This window comes from Hylobates moloch, unplaced genomic scaffold (assembly GCF_009828535.3).
Source record: "Hylobates moloch isolate HMO894 unplaced genomic scaffold, HMol_V3 SCAFFOLD_3, whole genome shotgun sequence".
Classification (NCBI taxonomy): domain Eukaryota; kingdom Metazoa; phylum Chordata; class Mammalia; order Primates; family Hylobatidae; genus Hylobates; species Hylobates moloch.
Genome location: NW_026652278.1, coordinates 90,520,674 through 90,532,899, shown reverse-complemented (window position 1 = coordinate 90,532,899; position 12,226 = coordinate 90,520,674). Strand labels below are relative to the sequence as shown.

Sequence of the window (12,226 nt, the reverse complement as noted above, 5' to 3'; positions counted from 1 at the left end):
GAGATCTTTTCCAGAAATCAAAATGGTGAAAAGCAAAAATATTGTATGTACAATACAAGTAGTTTTAAAATAGTGACACTTACATCCTCTGGAAATAATATTGTTTTTAACTGGGTAATGGGAAGTTAAAACTTCTTTTGTTGTGAAAGACTTCAAACATACATAAGAGTAGAAGAATGATTCCACATATATATAAAGTTAGTAATTATTAAGATTTTGCTAGGCCAGGCATGGTGGCCCACGCCTGTAATCCCAGCAACTTTGGGAGGCTGAGGGAAGAGGATTGCCTGAGCCCAGGAGTTCAAGACCAGTTTGAGATCTTGTCTCTTCAATAAAAAATAAATTAATACAAAAAAATTTTTTGCCAGGTGTGATGGCATGCCCTTGTAGTCCCAGCTACTTGGGAGATTGAGACCAGTGGATTGCTTGAGCCCAGGAGCTCAAGGCTGTATGTAGTGCACTGTGATTATGCCGATGAATAACCACTGCACTCCAGCCTGACAACATAGCGAGACCTTGTCTCAATAAAATAAAAAAAAAAAAGATTTTGTAGCACTTGCCTCATCTATCTTCTTTTTTTCTTCTTGTCGCTGAAGTATTTTAAGCTGCTCAGCAGATCTCAGACATCATGTCATTTTACTCCTACTTACTTCTGGGTATACAACTCTTAAAACATTATGGACATTTTCTTATATAACAAAATGTCATTATACCTAGTTAAGTATAGTTAATATGCAATCCATATTCATTTCACAAATGTATGATCTACTCTGAAGGCAGTAGAGTGGACACCTTGAACTTTTCTTGTTCCTAGACTCTTGGGAATTGGTAACACTGCCATGAAGACCTAGGTGGGCGAGGTCATTCAGATGGAGCCAGTGGAAAGGATGTACCTTAAAACTGACTTTCTGGAGTATAATTCTCCATGGCTGCTGCTGAAGCCTGGAGGCCTCGACTCTGAAAACTAAATAACTCTTTATAAATGACTACTTCTCAAGGTTCCAGCAAATATAGAAGGGAAAGATGAAAGGAGCAGTATCACAGTAGTCAAAGGGGTGGAAGGAAACTCTGGAGATTGTCAAGGTCAGCATACTGCCTCGAGAGAATTAGTTCTCATGTAACACTTAACCTCTCCAAGGACCTCTGTATTTTTGGAAACAAGGAGACGCTAGGGAGGCAGAGAAAGCCGCTAGGGAATGTTGTTCAGAGATTATACTCTCCTAATCAAGCTGAACTCTGTTAACCCTATGATGTTTGCCAAAAGTGACTGACTCTTCTGAATTTCTGATGGCTTCATATCTTATCCATTCTTATCTTTTCCATTCTAAGTGTACAATGTGTAAGGAGTCCGTCGGAATAAAGCAGCCCTGGCATGCCATGGGGGATTGAAGTAGGAACGATTTCACAAGGGATACTTGGAAATGTTGTTATGTGGGAGTTGTAAATTTTATTTTTTAATCTGGTGGAAAATTGGAATGGCATTTCTCTGTTTTGGCCAGCTATGCCAAAAATCCATCTTCTTGGTCCCAGATAGGCCAAGGAAGGATGTAGATGGCAATCACAAAACAAACAAAAAATGAGCAAACAAATAGAAGACCTCAAGCAACATTTTCTCTTGTTAATAGGTTAGCAACCTCATATTTGTATATTAAAGACGATCTGCATCATGTTAGGTTGATTTCATATAATTTCAGCTAAGTAGATCTAGTTTAAGGTCAGTGTTTTATTGAATCTTGTATTTTAGCTTCAGTATATTAATTCCCTTAGCTGAGGGACTCTTACTGAAGGAGAAAAGTGTTCCTGTTAAGATTTTGAAATAAAAGTTTCTGTTTTACTGTTGATTTTTTCACTATTGCTCCTTATTTTTATTTATTCTTTCCCCTGGCTGTTTTTCATGGTTCATATTTTATCTGTTACACAGAACATTTGTATTCTGTTAGAATTATCTATAAAAATGAACAAAGGTTGGAAGAAAAAGGAAGAGAGTAATTTTTTTTCAATAAATGCTTAATCTGTATTATAAAATGTTCCTTAGCCAATTCAGAAAAACCCACTGCTTTGAACTGTAACTCATTATTGAAGGTAATTAAAGGTTCAGAGGCCATAATAAAAAGTAACTGGTGAACTGTTAATATTAGTAACCAACTTTTTTCAACTTCAACAAGAGTTTGTTATGTATCTGTACTCATATTTTGGTAATTTTGTATATAATAGCTAGTATATTTCTTTAAAGGTTAGTTTTTGGCTTTAGAATATGCTTTTATGTTTTCATCCCAATGTATTAAAGGTGACAGTGCTTTGCTTTAAATAAATTTTGATGTTTCAGAGGTAATTTCAGGAAGCATAAAGCAATCAGAGTCAAATTTCAGAAAAAGATTTTGGTTTTATACTTACAATAAAAATGCATACAAATTTAGTGTTTGAGAGACTGTTAAAGATTTTTTTGTAATTCGTAATGATTATCTATGAGGTTTGGATACTCGTAGAAAATGTTCAAGTTCCCCTTCTTAGTTTTACTAATGGGTAATTAGTCACTAGCAGTAATGAAAAAATAACTGAGTATAAATACAGTTACTCCTTTTGCCTTTTTCTGTATGATTTTCTTTAGTAAAATGAGTAAGCTGAGAGGACAGAAAAATGGGGAGTCATTTTTCAATGGGTATAGAGTTTCAGATCTGCAAGATGAAAAAGTTCTGTAGATCTGATTAACAATAATGTGAATATACTTAACACTACAAACTACACTTAAACAGTGAATATGTTATGTGTCTTTTACCACAATAAAAGATAATGAATAACAAAAAAAAATAGGCTAGACATTGAAATTTGAAAAAAGAAACATTAATTTTATGGTTTCCTTTTTGAGTAAGACTTAGGGATTCTTTTCTTTCTTTTTTTTTTTTTGTAGTGACGGAGTCTCGCTCTTTCACCCAGGCTGGAGTGCAGTGGCACAATGTCAGCTAACTGCAGCCTTCACCTCCCAGGTTCAAGTGATTCTCTTGCCTCAGGTTCCCGAGAGCTGGGACTACAGGAGCGTGCCACCACACCTGGCTAATTTTGTTTTGTATTTTTAGTAGAGACGGGGTTTCACCGTGTTAGCCAGGATGATCTTGATCTCCTGACCTCGTGATCCACCCGCCTCGGCCTGCCAAAGTGCTGGGATTACAGGCATGAGCCACTGCGCCCGGCCTCTTTTCTTTCTTCCTTCCTTCCTTCCTTCCTTCCTTTCTTTCTTTCTTTCTTTCTTTCTTTCTTTCTTTCTTTCTTTCTTTCTTTCTTTCTTTCTTTCTTTCTTTTCTTTTCTTTTCTTTTCTTTTCTTTTTCTTTTTTTTTTTTTTTTTGAGATGGAGTCTTGCCCTGTTGCCCAGGCTGGAGTGCAGTGGCGCGATCTCGGCTCACTGCAACGTCTGCCTCCCGGGTTCACGCCATTCTCCTGCCTCAGCCTCCTTAGTAGCCGGGACTATAGGCGCCCACCACCACGCCCAGCTAATTTTTTGTATTTTTAGTAGTGATGGAGTTTCACTATGTTAGCCAGGATGGTCTTGATCTCCTGACCTCGTGATCCGCCCACTTCGGCCTCCCAAAGTGCTGGGATTACAGGCGTGAGCCATGGTGCCCGGCCACCTCTTTTCTTTTTTTTAAGAAACAGAGTCTCACTCTGTCACCCAGACTGGAGTGCAGTGATATGATCGTGGCTCACTGCAGCCTCAGTCTCCTGGGCTCAAGTGATACTCCTGCCTCAGTCTCCTGGAGTAACTAGAACTACAGGTGCATACTGCCATGCCTGGCTAACTTGTACGATTTTTCTAGAGATGGGGTCTCACTGTCTTGTTCAGGCGGGTCTCGAACTCCTGGCCTCAAGTGATCCTCCCTCTTCAGTCTCCCAAAATGTTGGCATTACAGGCATGAGCCACTATGTTCAGCCAGAGATTATTTTCTTTCCCTTATTTTATCATTTGTTATTATAACCCTTGTAAAACCCAGACTGTTAAGAATTATATTTGGAAAACAGAGGCTTTGGGAAATTTCTGCTTCATTGAATAGTTGTGACGACATCTTCATAGTGCTCTCCACAAATGTGGATTTTTGTAGCCCTATCAGAGATAAAACTGTAGTGGTTTTCTTAAAAGGTATAGGGGAGAAAAGCCTGGTTATGGTATTGAATGTATTAGGTAGAGACAATATTAGATGAAGAAAACAGATATAGTTCAGGAAAAACACTTGTCTTTAAACAGGTTTCATTCAGAAGTAGACCTCTATTTTGGCAGATAGTAACTATTTTCCTTTAAAACAATGCATATAAAGATGCAACAACAACAACAAAAACTACAGGTCAATATCCCTGATGAACATAGGTACAAAAATCCTTAACAAAATACTAGCAAACCAAATTCAACAACATATTAAAAAGATCATTAACAGTGATCAAGTACCATTCATCCCAGGGATGCAAGGATGTTTCAACATATGCAAATCAGTAAACCTGATAAATCACATCAACAGAATGAAGGAAAAAGACCATATCATCATCTCAATACATGCATAAAAAGCATTTGAAAAATTCAATATTTCCTTATTATAAAAACTCTCAACAAATTACATAAAGACAGGATGTACCTCAATGCAACAAAGGCAGTATATGACACACCCACAACTAACATCATGCTGAATGGGGAAAGGTTGAAAGCTTTTTCTCTAAGATCTGGAATAAGATAAGGATACCAGGCCAGGTGTGGTGGCTCACACCTGTAATCCAGCACTTTAGGAGGTTGAGGCAGGTGGATCGCTGGAGTCCAAGAGTTAAGAGACCAGCCCGGGCAACACAGTGAAACCCTGTCTCTACCAGAAAATATACAAATATTAGCTGGGCATGGTGGCACACACCTGTAAGTCCCAGCTACTTGGGAGGCTGAGGTGGGAGGATGGCTTGAGCCTGGGAGGCACAGGTTGCAATGAGCCAAGATCATGCCCCTGCACTCCAGCCCGGGTTGCAGAGCCAGACCCTGTCTCAAAAAAAAAAAAAAAAAAGACACGGATGCCCATTTTTGCTACTTCTATTCAGCATTGTACTGAAAGTCCTAGCCAGAGCAATTAGGCAAAAGAAAGAAAGAAAAGGCAACTGAATTGGAAAGGAAGAAGTCAACTTTTCCCTGTTCATAGATGACATGATCTTACATATAGAAAACCTTTTAAAAAAAGGAACAAAAATTAGAAAACCTTAAAGATGCCACCAGAAAAACCTGTTAGATCTAATAAATTCACTGAAGTTGCAGGATATGAAATCAACTCATAAAAACCAGTATTGTTTTTATCTACTAATAGTGAACTACCTGGAAAAAATATCGAGAAAACTCTATTTACAATAGCTATGAAAAAAATACTTAGAAATAAATTTAAGCAAGGAGGTGAAATATCTGTACATTGAAAACTATAAAAAAAAATTGATGAGAGAAATTGAAGGAGACAAATAATTGTTCATGGATTGGAAGAATTAGTATTGTTAAACTGTCCATACTACCCAGAGCGGTCTACAGATGTAGTGCAATCCCTATCAGAAATATCAATGACATTCTTCACAAAGATAGGGAGAAACAATCCCCAAATTTATACAGGACCACAAAAGACCCCAAATAGTGAAAGCAATCTTGAACCAAAAGAATGAAACTGGAACCACTGCCATGGCCAGTCCATTGCAGGGTATCCTGCAGCTGCTGCAGACCGAGAAGCAGGCTGCTGAGAAGATTTCCAAGGCCCACAGGCAGATGAACCAGGGGCTGAAGCAGGCCAAAGAAGTAGCTTAGTCTGAGATTGAACAGTGCTGCCTGCAGAGGGTAAAAAGAGTTCAAGGCGAATGAAGCTGAAGCACTGAAGTGGAGAAGGAGGCCCAGGAGAAAAGATGATCACCCTCCAGACCTACTTCCGGCAGAACAAGGATGAAGTCTTGAATAACTTCTTGGCCTTTGTCTGCAACATCCGGCCAGAAATCTGTGAAAACTGCTGCATAAATGGGTAGGAGAAGAAAAAAGCACCTGTTCTATGAATTGGCATTTTAGATGCTCTCATGGAATATGAAGCTTCAACATAGCTCGAGTTATATTCTTATGGAAAGGCATTAAATTATTTCTGTATATTGTATAATAGGTCCCTCCACTTTTTGGAGAGTAGCAAATATAGGTTTTTTTTTTTTTTTTTTTTTTTTTTTTTTACAGACTTAGAGCTTATCTAAAGATTTCATGTTTCTTAGAAAATTAATTGCTATATGTTATCTATTTTTGTATGCCTTTTGGTTCAAGCAACATATATATCACTGTTGACATTTTCTTTCTTAGATCTAATTAAACAAAACCAATTTTTTTTTGAAGAAAGAGATTAAATAATTTTTCCCCCTAATGCATTCTTGAATTCATCAGGGCTTTATCTATGAAAAAGTAGTAAATAGTTATTTGTAACCTATGTGAAGCAACATTCAGCCTTAATCTATTCCTGCTAATGATGAGAACAACAATATTGGTATAGTTGTTTGGGCTGCTTTTAGTTTCTCTTAATCATGTTTATGAGATGATAGAACTTAAGAACTTGTTACATGTTATTACTTGGTGTACTGATAATCATTTGAAAGTCAAGACTCTGTGTCATGCAGGAAAAAAAAAAAGAACAAAGCTGAAGGCATCACACTACCTGACTTCAAAATATACTATAGAGCTATAGTAATTAAAACTGCATGGTACCAGCATGAAAACAGATACATTGATCAATGGAACAGAATATAAAGTCCAGAAGTAAAACCATGCATTTACTTACAGCCAACTTATATTCAACAAAGATGGCAGGACCACACAATGGGGAAAGGGCCATTTCTTTAATAAATGATGTTGGGAAAACTAGATATTCACACAGAAGAATGAAATTAGGCCCTTGTCTCTCACCATAAACAAAAATCAACTCTTGAAAATGAATTAAATATAAGACCCAAAACTATAAAACTACTACAAGGAAACAGGAAACTCCTTGACATTAGTCTGGCCGATGAGTTTTTTGATACAACCTTAAAAGCACAGTCAACAAAAGCAAAAATGGACAAACAGTATTACGTCAAACTATAAAGCTTCCTCACAGCAAAGGAAACATTACACAGAGTGAAGAGGGAACCTACAGAATGGGAGAAAATATTTGCAAACTATACATCTGATAAGGGGTTAATATCCAAAACACAGAAGGACTCAAACAACTCAATAGTAAGAAAACAACCTGATTTTCTAAAAATGTGCAAAAGACCCAAATAGACTTTTCTCAAAAGAAGACATAAACATGGCCAAGTACAGTCATTCATCACTTAACAACAGGTCTACATTTTGAGAAATATGTTGTTAGGCAATTTCATCTTTTTTTTTTTCCCTTATGATCCAACAGAAGCAATGGTGTGGTGATTTCATCTTTGTGCAAACATCTAGAGTGTACTTACACAAACCTGGGTGGTATAGTCCACTACATGCCTAAGCCGTATGGTACAGTCTATTATTCCTGGGCTGCAAACCTGTATAGGATGCGATTATACTGAATACTATAGGCAATTGGAGCACAATAATAAGTATTTGTGTATCTAAACATAGGAAAGGTACAGTAAAAATACGGTATCAAAGATAAAAATGGCACATCTGTATAGGGCATGAAACCACAGTGGAGCTTGCAGGACTGGATGTTGTCCTGGGTGTACCAGCGAGTGGGCGGTGAGGGAATGTGAAGACCTAGGACATTATTGTACACTACTGTAGACTGTCTTTTTTTTTTAATAGAGTTTTGTTATTTTGCCCAGGCTGGAGTACAGTGGCACAATCATAGTTCACTGCAGCCTCAAACTCCTGGGCTGAAGTGATCCTCCTGCCTCAGCCTCTCGAGTAACTGGGACTACAGGCACATGCCACCATGCCCAGCTAACTTATTTTATTTTTTTGCTATTGTAGACTTGATAAACGTCGTACACTTAGGTTACACTAAATTCATAAAACATTTCAATAAACGAACTGTAGCTTACTGTAAGTTTTTTACTTTTTGACTTTTGTAATAACACTTAGCTTAAAACACAAACATATTACACAGCTGCATAAAAATGTTTTCTTCTATGCTTATTCTGTGTAAACCTTTTCTGTGTTTGAAATTTTTTATTTTTTTTTATTTTTAAACTTTTTTGTTAAAAACTGAGACACAAACACACATGTTGGCCCAGGCCTGTATAGTGTCAGGATCATCTGTATTGCTGTCTTCCACCTTCACATCCTGTCCCATTGGAAGGTTCTCAGGGAAAGAACACTCACGGAGCTGTCATCTCTTATAACAGTGCCTTCTTCTGGATACTTGCTGAAAGACCTGCCTGAGGCTGTCTTACAGTTAACTTTTTAAAATAACTTGAAGTAAAATAATAATAAAAAGTATAGTAAATACATAAACCAATAACAGTCATTTATTATTATCAAGCATATGTACTGTACATAATTGCATTGCTATGCTTTTATTTAATTATTTATGAGACAGGGTCTTACTCTGTTGCCCATGCTGGTATGTGGTGATGCGATCCTCGGCTCACTGCAACCTCCGCCTCCCGGGTTAAAGCTATTCGCATGCCTCAGCCTCCCGAGTATGGAATTACAGTCGTACATCACCATGCCTGGCTAATTTTTGTATTTTTAGTACAAAATTTCTCTACTAAAAGTACAAAAATAAGCAGATGTGGTGGCGGGCGCCTGTAATCCCAGCTACTCGGGAGGCTCAGGCAGGAGAATTGCTTGAACCCAGAGGCGGAGGTTGCAGTGAGCCGAGATGGTCCCAGTGGACTTCAGCCTGGGCAACAGAGCAAGACTCCGTCTCAAAAACAAAAAGAAAAAAAGAAAAAAAAATTAGCCAGGAGTGGTGTTGTGCACCTGTTGTAATCCCAGCTACTCAGAGGCTAGGGCAGGAGAATCACTTGAACCCGGGAGGCAGAAGTTGCAGTGAGTCAAGATCGCACCACTGCACTCCAGCCTGGGCAACAGAGTGAGACTGTGTCTCACCAAAAAAAAAAAAGCTCAACATCATTAATCATCAAGGAATTGCAAATCAAAACTACAATGAGGTATCACCTTCCTCTTGTTAGGTTGGTTATTATCAAAATGACAAAAGATAACAGGTATTGGCAAGAATATGGAGAAAAGGGAACACTTATACACTGACGGTGGGAATGTAAATTTGTATAGCCATATGGAAAACAGTATGGAGGTTCCTCCAGATATTAAAAATAGAAGTACCAGATGATCCAGCAATTTCACTACTGGGTATCTATCCAAAGGAAATGAAAGCAGTGTGTGGAACAGATATCTGCACTTCCATGTTTATTGCAGCACTATGCATAATGGCCAAGATACGGAATCAGCTTCGGTGTTCATCAGTGGATGAATGGACAAAGAAAGTGTGGTATGTATACACAATGGAATACTATTCAACCATAAAAAAGAATGAAGTGTCATTTGCAACAAGATGGAGGAATCTGGAAGACATTCTGTTAAGTGAATAAGCCAGGCCCAGAAAGACACATACTGCATGATCTCACTCATGTGTGGAGTCTAAAAAGTTCTCATAGAAGTAGAGAGTAGAATGGTGGTTAGCAGAGGTGGGGGTGCTTAGGCAGAGGGAAGGATGGGAAAATGTTGGTCCAAGAATATATAATTACAGTTAGGAGGAATGAGTTCAAGAGAGCTATCGTACAGCATGGTGACTATAGTTAAGGACAATGTATTGTTGAAAAATGGAGAGATAGTTGAATGTTAATAATGTTCTCACCACAAAAATAACTATGTGAGGTAATGCTATTATTAATTAGCTAGATTTAACTATTGCACAATGTATATATACTCCAAAACATCGTGTTGTACATGATAAATGCAATATTTTCTGTCAATTCAAAATGTAAAGGAAGAACATTTAAAAGATACATCTCCAACCTCCACATGGCTTTCCTTGCCCAGTCTTTCTCTCCTGCTTGTCTCTCTGCCTATCAGTATGAGACGCCCTCTCTAGGAAGCCACTGTCATCCTTTACAAAAAAGGAGTCCAGAATCTAAAATCTTACACAGCCTGCTTCAGGCAGTACTGAAGCCTGGGCTTCTTTTTTTTTTTTTTTTTGAGACGGAGTCTCGCTCTGTCGCCCAGGCTGGAGTGCAGTGGCGCAATCTCGGCTCACTGCAAGCTCTGCCTCCCGGGTTCATGCCATTCTCCTGCCTCAGCCTCTCCGAGTAGCTGGGACTACAGGCGCCCGCCACCACGCCCGGCTAATTTTTTTGTATTTGTAGTAGAGACGGGGTTTCACTGTGGTCTCGATCTCCTGACCTCGTGATCCGCCCGCCTCGGCCTCCCAAAGTGCTGGGATTACAAGCGTGAGCCACCGCGCCCGGCGAAGCCTGGGCTTCTCAGAGGTCACAGTAGAGGCCAGTTGTAGCAAATTTGGTTGAAAAAGCATGAATTATTTTTAAGTTTTTCTAACCACCTGAGCTCAATTTGCCCAGTTGTGAAATTAAACACTTTCTTCAGGCACCAGCAAATCATGGCCACCAGAAAATAAAATCAAATACAAAATAATTAATGGGCGCGGAGCAGTGGCTCATGCCTGTAATCCCAGCACTTTGGGAGGCCAAGTCAGGAGGATTACTTGAGCCCAGGAGTTCAAGACCAGCCTGGGTCAAAGTAAGACTCCATCTCTACAAAAAAAAAAAAAATTAGCCAGGCATGGTGGCACTTGCCTGTAGTACTATCTACTCAGAAGGCTAAGGTGGGAGGATCTCTTGAGCCCTGGAGGTTGATTGAAGCTGCAGTGATTCGTGATCATGCCACTGCACTCCAGCCTGAGTGACAGCAAGACCCTGTCTCAAAACAACAAAAATAAAAATAGAGAACAAAAATAATAATAAATGTGTGCATATTTACTATTGGATATGGTAATATACCATGGTAGGTATTGCCTTTGTAAGTTGGTCTCCCCTGTCTTTTGTTCCTAGAGCTTTCTCATTTTCTCATTTCCAAGGGCTTGTTTACTGCTTCATACATAAAAAGAGGCCAGGTATGATGGCTTATGCCTGTAATCCCAACACTTTGGGAGGCTGAGATAAGAGGATTGCTTGAGCACAGGAGTTCGAGACCAGCCTGGACAGCACAGGGAGACCATATCTCTATGAAAAATTAAAAACTTAGACCAGGTGCAGTGGCTCACGTGTGTAATCCCAGCACTTTGGGAGGCTGAGGCAGTCAGATCACCTGAGGTCAGGAGTTCAAGACCAGCCTGGCCAACAACATGGTAAAACCTTGTCTCTATTAAAAATATAAAAAGTAGCCAGGCATGGTGATGGGCACCTGTAATCCCAGCTACTCGGGAAGCTGAGGCAGGAAATTTGCTTGAACCTGGGAGGCGGAGGTTGCAGTGAGCCAAGATTGCACCACTGCACTCCAGCCTGGGCGACAAGAGTGAAACTCCGTCTCCAAAAAAACAAAAAACAAAAACAATTAGTTGAGTGTGGTGACATGCACTTGTAGTTCAAATTACTCAGGAGGCTGAGGTGGGAGGATCGCTTGAGCCTGGGAAGCTGCACTGCACTCTAGCCTGGGTGACACAGCAAGAACCTATCTCAAAAAAGAAAAAAGAAACAAAAAGAGCCCTAATTTATACATGTATACTCGGTTTGAATTAAATTTAGCTTGTTTACTTAAAAGTAGTGTTGAAGGTATTTTTCATACTATATTTTAATACTAAAGTTGATACTAATTTTGTGCAGTTTTAAGTATTAAGACTAATCATTTGATCTTTACTTTCTTTACCTAAAACATGGGAAATACTGATTTCATAGATTAAATGAGATGATTTGTGTGAAGCACAAGCACAGTTTGGCATCTGGTCAATGTGCAATAAATGCTTGCTTTTATCCTCATAGTGACCTTCCTTGATCTTAAAATGGTAGTAATTAGGCTTTAAGATGAAGTGGCTTATGCTGGTTTTAAAATATATTGTATTCGGAATCCTTTGTAAAGTAACATAAATCTACTATGCTTAGTAGGCCTCCAAAGGGTATAGAGGAGAAAAGCTAATTTTTTATAGTTTTATAAGCAAAGTTCCGGTATGTCAGGAGCTTGCTTAAAATTACATGTTTTATGCTTCTTAATTTAGGTACTTTAGATTTCTCCTAGATATTTTAAAACAATGCAGGCCACTT

General features: G+C 38.8%; 1 protein-coding gene across 11 annotated transcripts in view; it reads left to right on the top strand.

The window, feature by feature from the left end:
* The window catches only part of CREM (cAMP responsive element modulator), a 102,394-nt gene that overhangs the window by 35,051 nt on the left and 55,117 nt on the right, over positions 1 to 12,226 (top strand). The window lies entirely within an intron of this gene.